General features: G+C 32.2%; 1 long non-coding RNA gene across 2 annotated transcripts; it reads right to left on the bottom strand.

Annotated features, from left to right (window-relative positions):
• Positions 1 to 6,792: 6,792 nt before the first annotated feature.
• LOC129925650 (uncharacterized) lies at positions 6,793 to 11,344 on the bottom strand. 2 transcript variants are annotated; one of them, XR_008777336.1, is made up of 4 exons: positions 11,208 to 11,344; positions 9,998 to 10,274; positions 8,818 to 8,996; positions 6,793 to 8,689 (listed from the first exon to the last, which is right to left on the bottom strand). It is a non-coding gene; the product is annotated as an uncharacterized LOC129925650 (long non-coding RNA). The 2 variants fall into 2 exon arrangements; XR_008777337.1 differs by having other exon boundaries at positions 9,998 to 10,716; positions 11,208 to 11,278.
• Positions 11,345 to 20,455: the final 9,111 nt, after the last annotated feature.

The raw sequence follows: 20,455 nt of genomic DNA, 5'->3' as shown, positions 1-20,455 counted from the left end.
AAGAGCTCACAGCTCAGCAGCAATAAAGCTGGCTAGAAGAAGAAGAAGAAGCAAACTATAGTGGTTAACTTTGTCAAAAGCCTTGGAAAAATCTAGTAAGATAGCATCTATTTGTTCACTATTATCTAAACCTTTTGAAAAATCATCAATTAGTCCTATTAGTTGTGTTTCACATGATCTATATTTTCTAAAGCCATGTTGGTATGGGGTGAGGACATTATGTTTGTCTAAGTGGTTTATGATGTTGCTACATATTATGTGTTCTAGGATTTTACATGTGATGCTGGTAAGTGATACTGGTCTGTAGTTTCCTGGGTCAGATTTTTCTCCTTTTTTAAATAGGGGGGTGACATTAGCTTCTTTCTACTCCTTTGGTACTCTGCCCTGGTTAAGCGATGCCTGAAAGAGTATTTTGAACACTGGGGCTAGTTCATTGCTTAGTTCTTTGAGTAATCTAGCTGGAATACCTTCAGGTCCAGACGCTTTATTTGGTTTGGTATTGGCTAATAGTTTTTGAATTCCATTTTCTTGTACTACTAAATCTTCTATGTTGTCTACTTGGTTCAAATTAAGTAATATGTCTTTGTCTCCTGGGGCTGAGAATGCTGATGCAAAGTATTTGTTTAGGATGTTTGCTTTAGTTTCATTATCATTATGTATTGTTATGACCCTATTGGAGGCGCAAAAGGGTTAACTATAGGCTCAGCTGACACACACGTGAATCACTCAGGTCAGCGGGGCCATGGACAAGGGACAGTACTACGATTACACGATTACACGCAAATATGACCAATGTTATGGTCATGTGATCGAAAGCCTGCGTGTACGAGTGACACAGTGTGTAGGAAAGCAGCAGTTCAAGACCGGAGAGCGTCGAGACCGGGACTGTTAGTCGGCCATGAAGTCGGTCCTGGTTGAGTCCTCATGTGTTGATGTACAAGTCCAGAAAGAGAGACAGTAGAGTTTTGTACGGTGATGTACAGAGTGACATTTTAGTTGTTGATGTGTTTGATGCCTATTTCTAGTATTGGCTGTTATCTACTTATTCACTCATTATTAAAGTACCCGATATTGTGGAGCTCTTGTTGTCAAGTTCTTGATGTGTTGATGTATTGTGTTGAGTTTTAGCAGAGTTTACAGAAGGCCTGAATAGGAGAGAGAATCGTAACAGTATTATGTTATGTTCATCTTTTAAGGCGCTATGCCTGTTATTTCCATTTTCTTAGACTTAATGTATGACCATAGCTTTTTGTTGTTATCTTTAGATATTACATTGTTTATGTATTCACTCTGCAGCTGTCTGCTTACTTTTTGGGTTAGGAGTTTAATTTTTATATACTTTTTGTAAACTCTTTCTGCCTTGGTTTCTTTAAATTTCCGTTATATGTTTTCCTTCTGTTTACAAAGCTTCTTTAGTCTATTTTTAAACCAGCATTTATTTATTTTGTTTGATGTGTATTTAGTTGGTATATGATTTTCTATAATGCTTTTAAGATGGTTTTTAATGAAATTCCAGAGGTCATCGACTGGTTGGTTAATGTCTTTTTCTAATAAGAATGTTTGTTGAAAGTTTAATGCAGCTTGGTGTAGTTGTGTTAGGTTACATTTATTCCAGAGTAAAATTTTTCTTTTGGGTTTTGTATTGGCTACTGCTTTTATCTGACTGTGTATTTTTATGATCTCATGGTCTGATAGACCAGGGATAATATCATAATCAACTACTAATCCAGGTCTGTTGGTTAAGAAGAGATCTAATGTGTTGTTTAATCTAGTTGGCTTTTTAATGATTTGATCTAAACTTAGGTTGTGTAAAGTTTCTATGAAAAGCTCTTTTATGTCCTTAGGGTTTTGGTGCTTATCTATGGTTAGTGTTTTCCAATTTATATCAGGTAGGCCTATGTTGAAATCACCCATAATCCAAAAAACTGCATTTTTATCTGTCTCTTTAAGTGTAGTAATCTGATTACATAGTTCCTGCATGTATTCTAAACTAGAATTTGGTGGTCTGTAAATGCTGCCTATTATTAGGGATGTTGAGGTGGTATTAATTTTACAAAATCTTGATTCTATATTTTTTGAGTTAGGTAAGGTAATTTCTTCTGCTATAAGAGTGTTTTTTATTGCTAAAAGAACTCCTCCATGATTTTCAGCCCTATCTTTTCTAAAAATTTCATAATTACTATTGAAAATGTCTGCATTATAAATTTCAGTGAACGAATTGTGTGTCCCCTTACCTGTCAATTCTGTTTAGTGATGGTCAAGCTCAACTGATATTATTCTAAGCAGCTTTTATTCTGAGAATCATTCAACCACAGAAGCTGTGAGGGATATCTGAAATCCATTGCTTACTTGTCTAGCAGAAAGATTTCTATCCATTTAGTGATAAAAGATTGAGATTAATTGTATACAACTTTTTGTAGTCGCCAAATAACACACTTTTATGCTCAAGCAATACTGTTCATGAATGGTTTAGTTTTCTTGATGCTGAGAGTGTTCATGAAAGAGGGATCAAAGGTCAATTTGGGTGTTTGTTTTTTAAGACAACTTGCTATGTTTATTAATTTAAATTTTCCAGGTACCTATTATTCATTTACTTTGGATTTTAGAATATTTGTCATTGAAATTTAAATAGGTATAAGTACAGTTAATTAACCACAGGATTCCATTAAAAAATTTAAATGCTAAAGAAATTTAAAAAGAAAACATTTCATTTTTGAGATTACATCATCTTTATGTGGAATGTTTTTTGAATAAATGGTACCTGTATAGGTGATTAGACCTATTAATAAATGATAACTGGATATATTTGTATTTGAAACCACTGGCTTGTATTTTACTTGTTACTAATAACTTAATTTACTTTTTAATATATGCGTTATCTTCTATTTTGAAGTAACATCTGTATTATATAAGATAAGATTATCAACTGTAGTTTTCTTTTAAGAGTTCTTTATGAAAATGTTACCACTGAACACTGCTATATTACTAGACTTTTTTCAACTATGTTTTGTAAATGAAATATTGTACAATGGCATATTTATTGTATTACATAATTAAGGTTTTTATAGCTATATATTAAAAACATCTCATATTTAATGTACTCTCTGCACTGAAAAATTTTTTTTAAAGTGATAAAAATTTTGGTTTATTCATATCAAGTTTGTTTTGTTTGTATATATGTAGAATATGTGTATCATAGTGAAAGCATTTATTTACTTGCATTTTAGTTTTTATAATCATTTATAGAATTAAGTGTAAATTCATTGTACATTGAACCTCGTTGGTAGTGACAATGTTATTAAGTTGACATGAAGTATTTATGTATAGTCCTGGGTGTTAACTACGTTGTTCATTAGATGACTGCCTGACAGTGTTTTATCCCATGGGAACCAATAGATCAGCATGTCAATATATCTGTTGTAAGATGTTTAGAGTATACAACTCTAGCAATAAATATTCTGATCAAGTTTATATTTTTGGAATAGAATATGCTAATGTGTTAAATACATTTTTTTAAATTTTAAGAATAACAACTGGTACTTTATTTTATCCCTTTGTATCTTTCTTTTTTTTTTTTTTTAATGTCTAAGTAGTATAACTTCTAATTTAATTGTCTCCCTTTTAAAATCAACCTTCTAAATTAGGAATGGGCAACCTTTTTCTGTTGAGGGCCGCATTAAATTTTTTTTTTAGGAATAGAGGGCCACATATATATAATTTGTATTTACAACTTAGAAAAATATGCTAGCTGTCTATTCATTTACTTGTATACTGTATTAGACATTCAAATTGAAGAATTATAACAAGATTTAGCAATTTTTGAAACTAATTTAACTAATATTTAAAAAAATTTTGTTACTGTCTTTTTACATCACATTCATTCCTCACAACAATCCAGTTATACTTAATGTGAAGTATTTAATTGTGCATAATGTTCCGGAACTCTGGAACTAGCTTTACTAGTTCTTATCTTTGTGACTGCTGTTAAATTACAGCCAGTCAGCATCCACTTGTTCTTCTGGTTGCATATGTTCAAACAAAAGAAAATATTCTTGTGCATCCAAAAATGTCAAAGTTTAGCATCAAGTCTTTTTAAGTGTGGAAATACAGCTTATGCACCCTTCAAACTGCTTCTCTTTTGGGTCATAATTGGCTAGGAAGTATTTCCTCGGGAGCTGAATCAGCTTCTGTACTAAATGGTGAAGTGAGGATATTCAAAAATGGTTTAAGTTCTTGACGTCTTAACATTTGTTTTCAAATTCCATAAGTCTTGTTCTTTTCTTTTTACTAGAAATAGTTTCACCTTTCAGCAAAGGAAAATGTGTCACAGTCTTAGTTGACATTGCATGATCTAAAGTTCACGTCATGTTAAGAGTTTAAAAGACACGTGGAATTCCTGATGTAGAAAACAGGAAGTAGAATGAATAAAGTTGACTTTGAGTTCAGTCTAGTCAAGTCAGTAAGGTTTTGCTCCCGGTCCAGGAAGGTTGGACGTTGCTTCCTTGACTGGTGTATATATATGTATATAGCATGAAAGTCGATGGACTAATGATTGTTGATTAACATGATTGTTGATTAATTATATTTGAGAGTTGATTTCATCATGTGCTTATTGAATATTAAAGTATTATTCGTATTGCAATGGATATCTATAGTTGGAGCTCCAGTGTCACTAGTAGCAATTGTTCTTATTGTTACCCGCTGAGATGCGGACGTGATTTGTAACTAACATATATTGGATACTTTTGATACCGCTGTTATGTGGATAGGATTGTTATTATTTCTTGACTTGTAGCACTAACAAGGAGTGCAGTGTACTATTATTATTATTATGGTAAAATAAACTTCATGTTGTCTGCTGAAACGGACTTGAGTCAGTGGTATAGTATGTTTAACATTTACAAAATGATAAAACCTGTTTTCACTTGCTTGACTGGAGAAGCTTGAAAAGATGCTCATAAATTTCATGATGTGCAAGTAGCCCATTGCAACTCTTCATTAGAAACGTTAGTAAGAAAGCCACTGTCAGTGTCATTAAGGGGAAAAAAAAAATTTCCTTGAGACCCCATATTCTTTTCAATACCTTGCTCATGTGGTACTTCTTGAAACTGTCTGTGGCTCTGATAAGTTTGATCACTGAGATGATTAGGTCAATAATATGTCTGATATTCACTGCAACCTCTCGGTGTAGAATTTAAGGTTGTGATATTGTTCATTATTAAAAAAAAAAATGTTTTTCTCAGTCAAAGCATGGGCTCCATCAGTTGTTACACTTGACATCTTGTTCCAAGCCAACCCAACACTTTCAACACAGTTCTACATAAATACTGGTCTGAGTGTGTGTCTTGTTTCGAAATATTACCAATAAGCATAATCTTCATTTGCTTAAAACTTTAGAGAATGTTTATTTAGCTTCTTCATCCTAATTGATTGATTTGATTTTAGGCACATCGGCACAATTTAGGCCATTTAAGTATCATAATTGATAAGATATTTAAAATTATTTATTTTTAATATATTTGCATTTTTATATGTTTAATCTGTGGGCTCACCTGAATTCTGTAGGTTTCCGCGGGCCGCAAAAAACACTTTGGCAGGCCGCATGTGGCCCGTGGTCTGTAATTTGCCCACCCCTGATCTAAATGAATTAAGTTATTTCTACTACTAAAAGTAATATCAGGACTACCAATGTACAACTAAATATTTATTTGTGCAGCACTTTCAGTTTTATTGTGATATCGTATACATTGATTTGATTGACTCATTTTGATGTATATGTATACCTTGCAATCAAAGTGGCATTCATTTTTTTTTTTAAATTGTAACTGGTCTGTGCTAAATTACTGAATTCATATTAAGAGATAACTATTAATGTATTTGAAAGTTAATGGTAAAGGGAAAATAGGTCATTGTGCTGGTCTCAATACACCTTGAAATGTACAGTAATTACTTCAATGAACAAGAAGAAATTAATCAGCAATGAAATTACCAAAAAAGATATGACAGGAAATGCTACTAACATCTAGTCAGTGATTACCCTCTACAAAGTCATAGTCAACTAATCTAATTGACTTCAATATTCAATCATTATCAAAAAGAAACCATTCCAAAGACAAAGTGAATGATAGACAAAAAATGGGAGAAGCTTTTAGATGTAGGGCAAAATGTGAAAATATTCAAGTGAAAATAAATTTCCCTTTTCAGACTTTGCGATCTGTAAGACAGATGATACAAAAATCATCTGTTTCTGTGTCTTATGGTCAATGAGGGTATCAGGTGACCACCACAATGACCAACCACCTTTACTTTTCTCCATTAAATGTCAGGAACCCATTTGAGCTGGGTGGACCGAAAGGTGCCTAATTGTTTTTCTTTATATTAGGACCATTATAAAAAAAATGGTCTTCAAACCCTAGACCTATGTTTGGCAGCCAAGCACTTTACCGCTTAGCCACCACACCTCCAAGTGAATTCTATAGAAACTTTTAACTGTTTGCTCATCTTTCATTCTACAACTAAAGCAAGGTAATTATTTATTGTTAGGGACAATGCTGTCTGGAATGAGAGAATATGTTAGCCTGGCGGGGCCTAAGGTCATAATATGTTAGCCTGGCGGGGCCTAAGGTCATGTCTAGCCTGGGATAACAAGAAGTTACAGTTGCCAGATTGTAACACTACTGGGTGGGTTGTATCTGTGCACCTCTGTGACCAAGGGGTTTGAGTCATCTAAGCAACCAGACAACTAAACTAAACTAAACTAGCGAACTAAAAGAAATCTAGAAACATAAAGAAGAAATTCAAATGAGACTTTAATTTCAATGACTAAGGCAGCAGTTACAATCTAGTACATAAACATTAGAAGTGGCCATCATGACAGCACTGGGCAGGGCTTGGCCATATTTTTAAAACAAACTTTAGAAAAAAAAAAACTGCTAGTTATTTTGACAGTTGTTCAAATATAAAACAGATTTACACATAGTAAAATTTAAAAAAATAAAAGAAAAATTCTGAAACTTACAGACAGTCCCAGGTACAGAATAATTAAAACTGACACAGAGACCACTGGTCAACAGTACAGGAAACAGCATAGGCTCTATTTTAAGTACTCCACCCTAACCCATATAATAGGCAGAAATACAAGTATACAGCTTAGCACTAGCCTACAGAAGTAAAATTTAAAATACATAAAAGTAGCTTTGGGAGCGCCAGTTCACAATTATAAAAATTTACCTGTTAATAAAGTCTAGGTCTAATGTTTGTTTTGTTGGTTTTACATGTGTTCCATCAGAAAGAGAGATTACATCCTAGCCGTAACCTCCAACAGGACAGTGAGTGTTAACACCAGAGACTATGGAGATGACAAAGTGGATACCCCATGATCACCAATAGATAATACAAAGTGAATTAGTATTTGAAAATTTTAAACACACTAAGGGGATAAACTCATTGCTTTAGTGAAGACTGACAATACCAAGTAGTAAATATTATTATACTCTTTATTTATAGCAAAATATGTAGGTCCTAGCTGGGGAATACTGCATACTTCTCACTAATCTTCGGACTTGAAGATAAGCCTTATTATTATTATTTATGGAAAATTTCTCCTCTAAGATATCAGACAAAAACTCAAAACTGTATTCATGGTAACAGCAAAACATTTATATTATAACAGCATAGAATATGTTAACAGTTTTATTTTAAATATAATAATATAACAATATTATAATAGAGCTAAATAATGTCAAGTCGCTATTTATACTGTAAAAAAGCATAGAACAAATTGTGCAGGGATGTGACACAAAAAATTATATGATAGCACACTAAAGCACTAACAAATTGAATTAAAAGCATAATCTAGCAAGGCTTTGGCGTTGTGACTGTACAGAGTATTGAATGTTAACTGAAGACACGTATAGTTGTTACAACATTTTCCGGTGGAAGTGACGTTCTGCTTTAGAATTCATGAATAATTAAAGATATACAAGTTTGCTTAATACTGGTACAATAATAATAAGGATAATATACCAAAGCACCTTCCTCCTTCAAAATACAAAAACATGTAACTGAAACAACAAGAAGATTGAGGGGAAAAAAAGGAATATTTAAAAAAAAAATGAACAAATGACTGGACTGATTGTCAAGATATACCTAAATATAGAACAAGATTTATACAAGTCAATTATGGTGATTCCACCTAAATAGTTCTCACAAAGTACATCACTTGAGTACTTGTACCTGTTCATTGTTCTATCCATTGTATCTGTTAGGTTTTCTGACCTTGCGACCACTTCCGGTAATGTAACCATGTTGTGAGGTTGGGTTACAGGGTTCAGGATGTATAACTGTGGATGTAGAAGTATTTGTCGCCACTCTAGTAGGTGAGCATGGTTACTCAACCTGAGGTTAGGAGCATTCTTCATTGTTTCCTACTGAGTCCCATATTGCAGCTTGGTCACTAAAATTGTCTTGAGAAGGTCTGGTTTTGAAGTAGCATTAGGGAAATGTTAATTTCTTTCAGACGCAGTAGGAATGTAAAAACATCAATGCCAATTAGCAATCAAAAGATAATGACATATTCCCTTAGAGCACAAGGAAGTCTCTAAATGATGGTAGAAAAGGAAAATCTCTAATAGATCCGGTGTGTCTGTGTCTTTGCCTCTAGGAATTGTTTTACTTCTCAAGATGTTCACTGTCAATACAAGAGAACAAAATTTGATAAAAACATTTTTATAGTCAGTGAAACACAAAACTTGGCAAAGCTTTACTCAGGGGTTTAGTATAAAGAAAATATAAAGAGATATACACAGCATTGCTTACCATTGTATTCCATACATCTCTTGACCCATTTTTTGGTTTACATTTCATCTTCATGTTGGTCTACATCTTCATCATGTTGGTCTACATCTTCATCATGCTGGTCTACCTCTTCATGTTGGTCTACATCTTCATCATGTTGGTCTACATCTTCATGTTGTCTACCTTTTCATCATGTTGGTCTAAATAAGAATTTAAAAATTAATAAGAAAAACTTTTGCCTTGAAAAGGAAAAAAAAAATTCTTTTGTTGCTTTTCTTTTCATGTTAAACAAAACTATTATGATGATGCAGGTTTCACTTTATGTTTTAACTTAGTATTTTATGAATAAACTTTTAAGAAAAAAAAATACACCCAAGACATCTAATACAGCAGCAAAGAATAACAAACAAATAAAGTTTTAAAAATTTTAAGGTTAATTAAGTCATTTAAGTCTAAGGAACTTATTGGAGATTTTCAATTATGCCAGAAAACAATAAATAACTAGCTATGTAGTGTATCTGGTGTACAGAATACAGAAAGCTTTAATATTTAGAGTGAAAATTATGCTATTAAGTTTGTGCATTTCTAGCAAAATGAAATCACAACTAAGTTCTTTTGCTTGCAGTACAAACTCATTGGTTTTGTTGAGTTGGCAACAGCAGTCTTTCCTTCAAAATCTCCAGGTTTATTCTTTTTTTTTATATATATATTTTTATTTCACTTTATATTATTTCAGCAAATCTCTTTATTGTTTGCTTTTCTTTTTCTATCCTTATCTATTGTATTTCTTTTAGAATGTAATTAAAAATCAAAAAGTAAGCTAAGAGCAAATTACTAAGTTTAAAATTCCCACCAGATAAGATCCAAACAAATGAAAATTTAGTTTGATTATGATTACCCGGAGGATTACCACTATAGCAACGACAATATAGATACAAACAGGAACAACATTCACACACAAAACATACAAAGACACAGTCATACACAACCACTGGTTAATAAACTAAACCTCTTTGTGATGTGACTAATGACCATGAAACACACTGACAGAAAATGGAGTAAAAGAGTTATAAAATCTTTCTGTTCTAGCCTTAATGAAGAGGAAGCGACCACTTTATCCAGATCTGATGTAACTGGTTTAGTGGCTGCAGATTGTCCTCAAGAATGCATAAATGAGATCAGATGTTTCAACATTACTTACATGTACATTGCACTTGATATTCTTGTCGAATGTTTGACATGTTTTGAATGTTTCTTGAGAGCTGAAGAGAATCTACTTCCTTGACCAAATGTTCAGCAGAATAAATGTCATCAGGCAAGATATGAGCATCAAGATGACCATACACAGTCCAGTGCACATATCACATGACCAGGCAGCCATCCTTTCTTATGAGAAGACAAAGTCTTAGTGTAGTGACCTCTCTTGCTTAAATTTTTTCTTGTAACTTGGTGCACAAAATAATTGAGAACTGAAATGACTTCAACAAAAAATTATGAAAATCTAGGAGAGAAAAAAATTCTAAGTAGAGGAAAAGTGACAATTTTAATACACATTTTGTTAATGTTTTATTTCTTTGATTTTATGCACATCTGCACAATTTAGGCCATGTCGTGCCTGCAGTCCCTTAAAGACTACTCTCTCTCTCTACATAACAGGAGCTAAATTCTATACAGTTAAATCATTAAAATCAAGGTCTATTCACAGTTAAAATAGTAAGGGTAGTAAAAATTTAATAATTTGGTAAAAATTTAATGTAAATAGTACATGAATAAGATGATAATTCCCCTCTCCCTTTTCGAGTTAGTTGTTAGTAACACCAGGTTAGTAGCAACAAAATCATGTAGAAATAGACATGGCTTTATTTAATTTAGTCTGACTGTTGTTGACTTGTAGCACCAAACTGCTGGTAGGCAACTAAACTGTTGAAGGCATAATATATCTTAGCTAATAAGAACTTGAACAACTTCCTTGTGAACAAAACTAAATATAACATTTATAATACTTGTGATCACATGAAATAAATGTAGTAGACTTAAGTAATAAAATTTCTTACAATCTAACTCACTACAATAACACAACCTTTCAGTCTTACATTCTGGAGTCGTCTCCCCTAACTAAGACCCAGTGACGACAATGCCACTTTTGCATCATTCACATTCAATCGCTTACCTCTTACCACAGTCACCATAAAAACACACTCACTCCATAACACTTCTGCTTGTCCAACATTCTTTCACTGAATCAAGCCCCAAGCATCCTACTTGTCCATATGTTAGACTTTGCAATGACCATGTTTTTAATCATACTAGTTACATTTAGCAGACACTCTGGCACATATTGGAAATAATAGTGCAAATATTATGACTAATCAAGCTTTAAAAAACTCTAAATTAGATTCTTATTTCTGTACCTTGATATCTGTCAACAAAAACAACTGATACATTTGAACCTAAGGAAGAACAAAAAGAATCTGAAATATAAAGTTGTGTAACAAAAACTTGAAAGAGTTCAAGGTAACAAAACTTAATATATAAATTGCAGATATAGGCGAGAACCTAAAAAATTGGAATTTTATTTTGTAGCTTGATATCTGTTAACAAAAAATTAAACTTCAGTAAAAAAGAAGTGTGATTAAACATTTCAAATATATAAATTCATATGTTGCTAATGAAACTAAAAAAAAAAAAAAAGTGGTTCTGGGAGTAATAAGCAGGACTACACATTTGTAAAAACACTGCAGATTATATATAATATATAATAACCATAATCATATATATTTATTTATAATGGTAATCAAAACTAACATAATATAATATAATATATATATATAGAGAGAGAGTTGAATGAATACTTGATGTGCCCCAACAGTTAATAGGACACTTGAGGTGCCACATAAGTTAAAAGGACAAGCAGTTGTTAGGACACTTGTGGTGCCCCAACAACTGATAGGACAAACATGAGGTGAACAACAGTTGGTATGATGGATGAGGTGCCCAACAATTGATAGGAAACTTAGAGTGCCCCAACAATAAGACCATTGAGTTGTTAGGATGAATGAGATGCCCCATGATAGGATACTTTAGGTACCCCAACAGTTAATAGGAGACTTGTGGTTATCTAACAGTTGGTAGGAAAAAGAGGTGCCTTACCAACTGATAGGATACTTGAAGTGCCCTACCAAACAATAGGACAAGAGGTGCCCTACAAATTGATAGGACACTAGAGGTGCTCTACCAATTGTTAGGATACTTAAGGTGCCCTACCAATTGATAGGATATTGAGGTGCCCCATCAGTTATAAGGACATTTGAGGTGCCTAAAAAGTGTTGAAACACTTGTGGTGCCCCAACACCTGATTGGACAAACTTGAGGTGGACAACAGTTGGTATGATCGATGAGGTGCCTAACAATTGATAGGACACTTGGGAGTGCCCAAACAATTGATAGAACACTTGGAGTGCCCAAAAATAAGATTATTGAAGTGCCGAACAGTTGTTAGGATAAATGAGATGCCCCAACAAATGATAGGACATTTGAAGTGCTTCAACAATAGATACGATACCTAAGGTGCCTCAACAGTTAAAAGGATATTTGAGGTGCCCAAACAGTTGTTAGGACACTTGTGGTGCCCCAATAGCTGACAGGACACACTTGAGGTGCCCAGCAGTTGGTATGAGGGATGAAGTATTCCAACAATTGATGACCATATAGGTGCCCAACAGTTGGAAGGTATTGATATTTTTTGTTTTTGGCACATCAGCACAATTAAGGCTATATCATGCCCATAATCTCTCAAGCGTTATTCCCCCTTCATAGCTCAAGAGCTAAGTTTTATACAGTTGGGTCATTAAAAACAAGATTCATTCACAGCTCAGATGGTGAAAATAGTAAACATTTACATAAATTAATAAAAATCTATTTTTAATATTATATATTCACAATTGCTTTGCCCTATCACAAATCAAACACTCGTAGACAGTTAAAGGATGAAAAAGGTGCCCCAAAAATCGACCAGACACTTCAGGTGCACCAACAATTAATTAGTAAATAGTATATTGAAGTTGGACAGTGTAAATTTTGACACAGGCAGACAATATTTTTATGCCAATGTATATTATATATCTCATCAAGTAATAGTCAGTAATTTTGTGCAGTACAAGTATATATATTGCATTGAAGTTGAACTGTAATTGTAAATTTTGACACAGGCAGACAATAAATTTGTGTATATTATATATCTCATTAGTAAATAGTATGTAAGCACTCGTAGACAGTTGAAGGATGAAAAAGGTGCCCCAAAAATCGACCAGACACTTCAGGTGCACCAACAATTAATAAGTAAATAGTATATTGAAGTTGGACAGTGTAAATTTTGACACAGGCAGACAATATTTTTATGCCAATGTATATTATATATCTCATCAAGTAATAGTCAGTAATTTTGTGCAGTACAAGTATATATATTGCATTGAAGTTGAACAGTAATTGTAAATTTTGACACCATAGACAGTAAATTTGTGTATATTTTATATCTCATTAGTAAATAGTATGTAAACACTCGTAGACAGTTGAAGGATGAAAAAGGTGCCCCAAAAATCGACCAGACACTTCAGGTGCACCAACAATTAATTGGTAAATAGTATATTGAAGTTGGACAGTGTAAATTTTGACACAGGCAGACAATATTTTTATGCCAATGTATATTATATATCTCATCAAGTAATAGTCAGTAATTTTGTGCAGTACAAGTATATATATTGCATTGAAGTTGATTTGTAATTGTAAATTTTAACACAGGCAGACAGTAAATTTGTGTATATTATATATCTCATTAGTAAATAGTATGTAAACACTCGTAGACAGTTGAAGGATGAAAAAGGTGCCCCAAAAATCGACCAGACACTTCAGGTGCACCAACAATTAATTAGTAAATAGTATATTGAAGTTGGACAGTGTAAATTTTGACACAGGCAGACAATATTTTTATGCCAATGTATATTATATATCTCATCAAGTAATAGTCAGTAATTTTGTGCAGTACAAGTATATATATTGCATTGAAGTTGATTTGTAATTGTAAATTTTGACACCATAGACAGTAAATTTGTGTATATTATATATCTCATTAGTAAATAGTATGTAAACACTCGTAGACAGTTGAAGGATGAAAAAGGTGCCCCAAAAATCGACCAGACACTTCAGGTGCACCAACAATTAATTAGTAAATAGTATATTGAAGTTGGACAGTGTAAATTTTGACACAGGCAGACAATATTTTTATGCCATTGTATATTATATATCTCATCAAGTAATAGTCAGTAATTTTGTGCAGTACAAGTATATATATTGCATTGAAGTTGATTTGTAATTGTAAATTTTGACACCATAGACAGTAAATTTGTGTATATTATATATCTCATTAGTAAATAGTATGTAAACACTCGTAGACAGTTGAAGGATGAAAAAGGTGCCCCAAAAATCGACCAGACACTTCAGGTGCACCAACAATTAATTAGTAAATAGTATATTGAAGTTGGACAGTGTAAATTTTGACACAGGCAGACAATATTTTTATGCCAATGTATATTATATATCTCATCAAGTAATAGTCAGTAATTTTGTGCAGTACAAGTATATATATTGCATTGAAGTTGATTTGTAATTGTAAATTTTGACACAGGCAGACAGTAAATTTGTGTATATTATATATCTCATTAGTAAATAGTATGTAAACACTCGTAGACAGTTGAAGGATGAAAAAGGTGCCCCAAAAATCGACCAGACACTTCAGGTGCACCAACAATTAATTAGTAAATAGTATATTGAAGTTGGACAGTGTAAATTTTGACACAGGCAGACAATATTTTTATGCCAATGTATATTATATATCACATCAAGTAATAGTCAGTAATTTTGTGCAGTACAAGTATATATATTGAATTGAAGTTGAACTGTAATTGTAAATTTTGACACAGGCAGACAGTAAATTTGTGTATATTATATATCTCATTAGTAAATAGTATGTAAACACTCGTAGACAGTTGAAGGATGAAAAAGGTGCCCCAAAAATCGACCAGACACTTCAGGTGCACCAACAATTAATTAGTAAATAGTATATTGAAGTTGGACAGTGTAAATTTTGACACAGGCAGACAATATTTTTATGCCAATGTATATTATATATCACATCAAGTAATAGTCAGTAATTTTGTGCAGTACAAGTATATATATTGAATTGAAGTTGAACTGTAATTGTAAATTTTGACACAGGCAGACAGTAAATTTGTGTATATTATATATCTCATTAGTAAATAGTATGTAAACACTCGTAGACAGTTGAAGGATGAAAAAGGTGCCCCAAAAATTGACCAGACACTTCAGGTGCACCAACAATTAATTAGTAAATAGTATATTGAAGTTGGACAGTGTAAATTTTGACACAGGCAGACAATATTTTTATGCCAATGTATATTATATATCTCATCAAGTAATAGTCAGTAATTTTGTGCAGTACAAGTATATATATTGCATTGAAGTTGATTTGTAATTGTAAATTTTGACACCATAGACAGGAAATTTGTGTATATTTTATATCTCATTAGTAAATAGTATGTAAACACTCGTAGACAGTTGAAGGATGAAAAAGGTGCCCCAAAAATCGACCAGACACTTCAGGTGCACCAACAATTAATTAGTAAATAGTATATTGAAGTTGGACAGTGTAAATTTTGACACAGGCAGACAATATTTTTATGCCAATGTATATTATATATCTCATCAAGTAATAGTCAGTAATTTTGTGCAGTACAAGTATATATATTGCATTGAAGTTGATTTGTAATTGTAAATTTTGACACCGGCAGACAGTAAATTTGTGTATATTATATATCTCATTAGTAAATAGTATGTAAACACTCGTAGACAGTTGAAGGATGAAAAAGGTGCCCCAAAAATCGACCAGACACTTCAGGTGCACCAACAATTAATTAGTAAATAGTATATTGAAGTTGGACAGTGTAAATTTTGACACAGGCAGACAATATTTTTATGCCAATGTATATTATATATCACATCAAGTAATAGTCAGTAATTTTGTGCAGTACAAGTATATATATTGAATTGAAGTTGAACTGTAATTGTAAATTTTGACACAGGCAGACAGTAAATTTGTGTATATTATATATCTCATTAGTAAATAGTATGTAAACACTCGTAGACAGTTAAAGGATGAAAAAGGTGCCCCAAAAATCGACCAGACACTTCAGGTGCACCAACAATTAATTAGTAAATAGTATATTGAAGTTGGACAGTGTAAATTTTGACACAGGCAGACAATATTTTTATGCCAATGTATATTATATATCTCATCAAGTAATAGTCAGTAATTTTGTGCAGTACAAATATATATATTGCATTGAAGTTGAACTGTAATTGTAAATTTTGACACAGGCAGACATTACATTTGTGTATATTATATATCTCATCAAATAATAGTAATTTTGTGCAGTACAAGTATATAAAATTGTATTGAAGTTGGACAGTAATTGTAAATTTGGACACAGGCAGTAATTTTGTGCTGATGTATATTATACATCTCAAGTAATAGTCAGTAATTTTGTGCAGTAAAAGTATATATATTTATATATACATTCTATTGAAGTTGGACAGTGAAAAGATTAAGAAGCACTCTTCAAAGTGATGAGCTATATCAGTGCTAGTATTCAATGACATTACAGGAAGATAATCAGTATTGAAATATATTACTGATAATTCTGATTTTCATTTTTAATTTTTATGTTCTATATTTAGAAAGCTGTTGACAGTATTGTTCTTGTCAAAATTTGGTATCACTGATATTGTGTCCTTGTTAAATTTTGTCTTTTTTCAATGTGTAAAAAAAATATATATATATGATCAGAACATAAGGTTTTAGAGGTCGCAGATTTAACACTAGTAGATTTTTGTGTTTAGACTATTGTTTATTTTAATGTTTACATTGTATTAATACTGTGCACAATTTCTTGGGGTCTTTAAGTCATTTTTATTTATATTTGTAAGTATATGTAGTATTTCTTGAAAATTTTCTGTCTTTTTTTCCTGCTGTACTTGTTTGTTTTTATATATTGACCAAATCTTGCTTTTGGAACAGGATGTGCTTTAGGGTAAGAGAGTGAGGTCAATGTGTTGCTCGAATCCTCCTCAATTTAATCAAAGTTTTCAGTGCACTGAGTCATCATCATATCATCATTTATATAATTGTAAAATTTTGGTATAAACTTTGTTACATTTTTTTTTACATTATAATATTTTATTAATTTTGTTTTCTCTTTCTATATGACCAAATAATATATTGTAAAAACATAATAATTGATTATGACATTGATTATTAGATTGTTGACAATTTAGTGTGTTATGTTAATCACAATAGTATTGGATTGATAATATTGTAAGTGATTGTAAACTATAAAAGATATTAGATATCATTATTATCTATAAAAAAGTATAGAATGCCATTGTACTTTTGATAAGTATAAATAGATACATGGATGGATATACTGAACTAAAGAAAGTTGCTGAATCGTTTGGTCTTAAAGATGAAGAAAAGAAAGATGTTTTGACATAAATGGAAAGGAAAGAAAATCAAGTTGATATTGAAAGAGTTGGCGAGAGCACAAAGAGAAGAGAGAAATGCAACTAGATGCTGAAAGAAATTAAAAGGAAGCAAAACCAGACAAAGAATCAGAAATAAAAAAAAAAAAAACTGAAAAATAAAAGCTGCAATTCAAAACAAGGGAGACAAAACAGAAACTACCAAGCGTGAACATATAGAGAATATTTACAAAGCACAAAGAGAAGAGTGAAATGCAACTAGATGCTGAAAGAAAAAAGAATGCAAAACCAGACAAAGAATCAGAAATTAAAAAAAAAAAACAACTGAAAAATAAAAGCTGCAATTCAAAACAAGGGAGACAAAAAAACTACCAAGCGTGAACATAAAGAGAATATTTATAGGCAAAAAATGAGGGACCTTATGAAACTGATGAAATAAATAATTATTTTCAGACTATCTGTAAAACTTGCAATTACAATGAAGATACTTGTTCTAATATATTCATCTGTAAACTAAGTGGCAAGACTTTGAGTGTTATTAACTCATTGATAGAAGAACAAAGAAAGAAATGCATCCTGTTAAAAGCAATATTATTGGAATCTAGATCACCAAAGAGAAATTTATTATCAACATCAAAGACAAGAATCTAATTCTCCAAACTATAATGTACCAAGAAATAAATAGATAAGGAATCGGAAATCAGAATAGGTAACAAAGTAATAATGTTAATATAAATGAAGTTCAAGCAACAGTGTATAATATTAAACTAGAACTATAATTTCTTCCAACATATGTTAATGGTGTACTAGTGAAATATACCACAGTCATTACAAATGATAAATGTGTTACACAAGATACTATGACAGGTATAACTAAGAACATATGACAGGCTTAACTAAGATAATATGACATGTAAAACTAAGAAAAAAAGACAGGTAATACTATGAAAATATGACAGGTAAAACTAGAACTTATGACAGGTAAAACTAAAAAAATATGACAGGTAAAACTAAGAAAAAAATGACAGGAAAAACTAAGAAAAATGGACAAGTAAAACTAAGAAAATATGAAAGGCATAACAAAGAAAATATGACATGTTAAACTAAGAAAATATGACAGGTAAAACTAAGAAAATATGACAGGTAAATATAAGACAAATTTCTTTATTAAGCACTCAAAGAATGATTTCACTGGGAATTGCAAATATATTTTGATCACCACATTAAATGCAGAGGTCAAAGACAAGCTAATTATCACACATTTGTTGTTATATTTATTGTTACAAACGTTCAATGGAATATAGATGAAGACATCTAACACAGTTATACATCCGTATGAATTTCTTTTTTAAGCACTCAAAGAATGATTTCACTGGGAATTGCAAACACATTTTGATAACCACATTAAGTGCAGAGGTCAAAGACCTGCTAATTAATACACATTTGTTGTTATATTTATTGTTACAAACGTTCAGTCGGAATATAAATGAAGACGTCTAACACAGTTATACATCCGTATGAATTTCTTTTTAGGCACTCAAAGAATGATTTCACTGGGAATTGCAAACACATTTTGATCACCACATTAAGTGCAGAGGTCAAAGACCTGCTAATTATCACACATTTGTTGTTATATTTATTGTTACAAATGTTCAATTGGAATATAAATGAAGACGTCTAACACAGTTATACATCCGTATGAATTTCCTTTTCTAAGCACTCAAAGAATGATTTCACTGGGAATTGCAAATACATTTTGATCACCACATTAAGTGCAGAGGTCAAAGACCTGCTAATTAGCACACATTTGTACACAAATGTTTGTAGATATCCTCATTACAATTCAATAAAGTTGTTACAAAACCTCACTGGTTACATCACTTCACAGTGTCTCAATGGATAGGGTAGAGATGAGCGTGATACAAACGACAATCCCAACTGTTCCTGCACAATCATCATATATCTGATGGCTTATATTTTCATCCTTTTTTTTTTAACTCTTGTTTTGCAAACGTGCATAAGTTGAATAGTTGGAGCCCAATAAAAAGTTTCAGGCTTGCTTTTTTCACTGACTCCTGTTTTGAGCTTGTTGACCTACAGCTTCATTTTGATGAACTGACTGTAACAATATTTTTGATGACGTCGTGTTCAAGCTATTGAAGGTGGTCTACAAGCATCCGGTTTGAGGGCTGAATCAGCCTCACAAACTTCGCACTCAACTAATGTCGAGTGAGTTGAATCAGCGTCAAAGCTTGCACTCAACTAATTATGTCCCAACTATTATTCAACTGAGCCGAAATAACCGGTTATTTTACAAACTCATTCTTCTTTGTTGTTTTTTTGAATGCCTTTTAACATTCCAAGTTATGATGATGCTTTGTCCAAGGCATTGTAGCACGTGAAAAAAATGCAAAACAAGAAAAAGGATGTGCACTGTTGGGTTGTCTACAAATGCACAGACATAACCAACAATTTCGTCTTGGATCAACAATTCAATTGATGACAATATTACTACATCTAGTCCTCAGCTAAAAATCCTCAATTTTTCAAAAATGAATACAATATCCTTTCCTATAAGTACGAAGATGGTCATGGAGACCGATCTTCTTTGAAAAAAAATCCTCAACTACATCCTTTAAACATGAAGATGGCTAAAGAGCCCAGTCTTCACTTTTAAAATTCCTCCATTAATCATTCCTATGAACACAAAGATGGCTAAGGAGTCCAGTCTTCGCTTTTAAAATTCCTCCATTAATCATTCCTATGAACACGAAGATGGCTAAGGAGTCCAGTCTTCGCTTTTAAAAGTCCTCCATTAATCATTCCTATAAACACGAAGATGGCTAAAGAGTCCAGTCTTCGCTTTTGAAAAGTCCTAAGCTAAACATAGTAATGTCATCAATTAAATGTGTTTTCTCCGCAACTATTTAGTTGGTCTGCAAGTGCAAATGTTGATTAGTGTACGCTGCATCACGAGCGGCGATATTTCCTTTGATGGACACATTCATATGTTCCTTGAGTGTGACTTAATTATTGATTTTTACAAACG

This window comes from Biomphalaria glabrata, chromosome 4 (assembly GCF_947242115.1).
Source record: "Biomphalaria glabrata chromosome 4, xgBioGlab47.1, whole genome shotgun sequence".
Taxonomy (NCBI): Eukaryota; Metazoa; Mollusca; class Gastropoda; family Planorbidae; genus Biomphalaria; species Biomphalaria glabrata.
The sequence above is the reverse complement of the archived record's forward strand: the minus strand, read 5'-3'. Positions and strand labels throughout refer to the sequence as shown.